The sequence below is a fragment of the Elephantulus edwardii genome, unplaced genomic scaffold, assembly GCF_000299155.1.
Source record: "Elephantulus edwardii isolate Elephantulus edwardi_28Jun2011 unplaced genomic scaffold, EleEdw1.0 scaffold00421, whole genome shotgun sequence".
Classification (NCBI taxonomy): Eukaryota; Metazoa; Chordata; class Mammalia; order Macroscelidea; family Macroscelididae; genus Elephantulus; species Elephantulus edwardii.
The window spans coordinates 261,888-263,723 of NW_006400171.1; the positions used below are offsets into that span (position 1 = coordinate 261,888).

The 1,836-nt window shown below is 50.7% G+C and overlaps 1 protein-coding gene and 1 pseudogene across 1 annotated transcript in view; both read left to right on the forward strand.

The window, feature by feature from the left end:
* Positions 1-1,836, forward strand: part of NRG3 (neuregulin 3) — a 1,124,911-nt gene that overhangs the window by 124,952 nt on the left and 998,123 nt on the right. The window lies entirely within an intron of this gene.
* The window catches only part of LOC102872557, a 6,490-nt pseudogene that overhangs the window by 4,374 nt on the left and 280 nt on the right, over positions 1-1,836 (forward strand).

Genomic DNA, 1,836 nt, shown 5'->3' on the forward strand with positions numbered 1-1,836 from the left:
GTCATTGTACCAGTACCATGCTGTCTTTACCACTACAGCAGTGTAGTAGGATTTGAAATCAGGGAGTGAGATACCTCCTACCGTTCTTCTATTCTTTAGGAGTGCTTTGCTTATTCGGGGCTTTTTTCCATTCCATATGAAATTGGAGATTGCCTTTTCCATCTCGTTGAAGAATGGGGACTTTTAATCGCTTCTCTGCCCTTCAGCAACCAGTACCCACAGAAAGCACAGCTAAAAGGCATGTGGTACAGAGGAGTAGATTGAACAGGGAATCAGAAGAGAAAGCTGTGGAGCGAGGGGACTGGCCGGAGGGGAGTGAACGAGGAGGTGACCGAGAGGACCAGCTCGATGGCACGTGGACTCCAGCCACCAAACAGAGCTTCAGCAAGGAAGTGGAGGAGCAGAGCAGAGAATGGATCACACAGCCCAAGGGACTGTGCAAGGCTGCTAGCCTCACAGAGGAGCAGGACCAAGGGCGAGACACTGTAAAGCGAGAAGCCACCTGGCCACCAGTGAGCCCTCCGAAGGCCGCACTCTCAGAGGAGGAGCTGGAGAAGAAATCCAAGGCCATCATTGAAGAGTACCTTCAACTTAATGACATGAAGGAAGCAGTACAATGTGTGCAGGAACTGGCATCACCCTCCTTGCTGTTCATCTTTGTTCGATGCGGCATCGAGTCCACTCTGGAGCGCAGTGCTGTCACTCGGGAGCAGATGGGGCGGCTGCTGCACCAGCTGCTCAGTGCTGGGCACCTCTCCTCTGCTCAGTACTACCAGGGGCTACATGAAATCCTGGACTTGGCGGAGGACATGGAAATTGACATCCCGCATGTGTGGCTCTACCTGGCACAGCTGATAACACCCATCCTGCAGGAAGGCGGCGTGCCCATGGGAGAGTTGTTCAGGGAGATTACAAAGCCTCTGAAACTCCTGGGCAAAGCTGCTTCCCTGTTACTGGAGATCCTGGGGCTTCTATGCAAACGCATGGGCCCCCCAAAGGTGGGGATGTTGTGGCGAGAGGCTGGGCTCAACTGGAAGGAATTTCTCCCTGAAAGTCAGGATGTCAGTGCATTCATCACTAAACAGAAGGTGGAGTACACCCTGGGAGAAGAGTCCAGAGGCCCCCAGTCAGATAGCTCTCCTCTTGGTGGTGCAGCTAGAGAAACTGCTGAAGAAGGAGAGCAGTGATGAGTCAGTGTGCCAGTGGATTGTGGCTAATCTGAGTGAGAAGAAGGTAGCCTCCAACACAGTAGTTCGATTCCTCATCATGACTGTCTGCTATTCTGCAATTATCTTTGAGAATCCCCTCCTAGTGGATGTTGAAGTGTTGAGAGCACTAGAGAAACTGCTACAGAAATACCTGTGATGAACAAAAGGAGGTCCAGGCACTCTATGCCATAGAGACCCTCATTGTGACCTTAGAAGAGCCTACCAACCTGCTTCAGAACTTCTTCGATAAGCATATGGTCAAAGAGGCTGCCTTCTTTTTTATTTTTATTTTTTTTTTGTTTACCCTAACCCTAACCACTAAACCCTAATCCCTAACCCTAACCCGGACCCTAAACCCTAACCATAAACCCTAACCCTAAACCCTAACCATACCCTAACCCCTAACCCTAAACCCTAACTCTAACCCCTAAACCCTAACCCTACCTCTAAACCTAACCCTAACACCTAACCCCAAACCCCTAACCCTAACCGCTAACCCTAACCCCTAAACCCGACCCCTAAACCCTAAACCTAACCCCTAACCCTAACACCTAGCCCCTATCCCTAAACCTAACCCTGACAACCCTAACCCTGACAACCCTAACCCTAACCCTGACAACCCTAACCC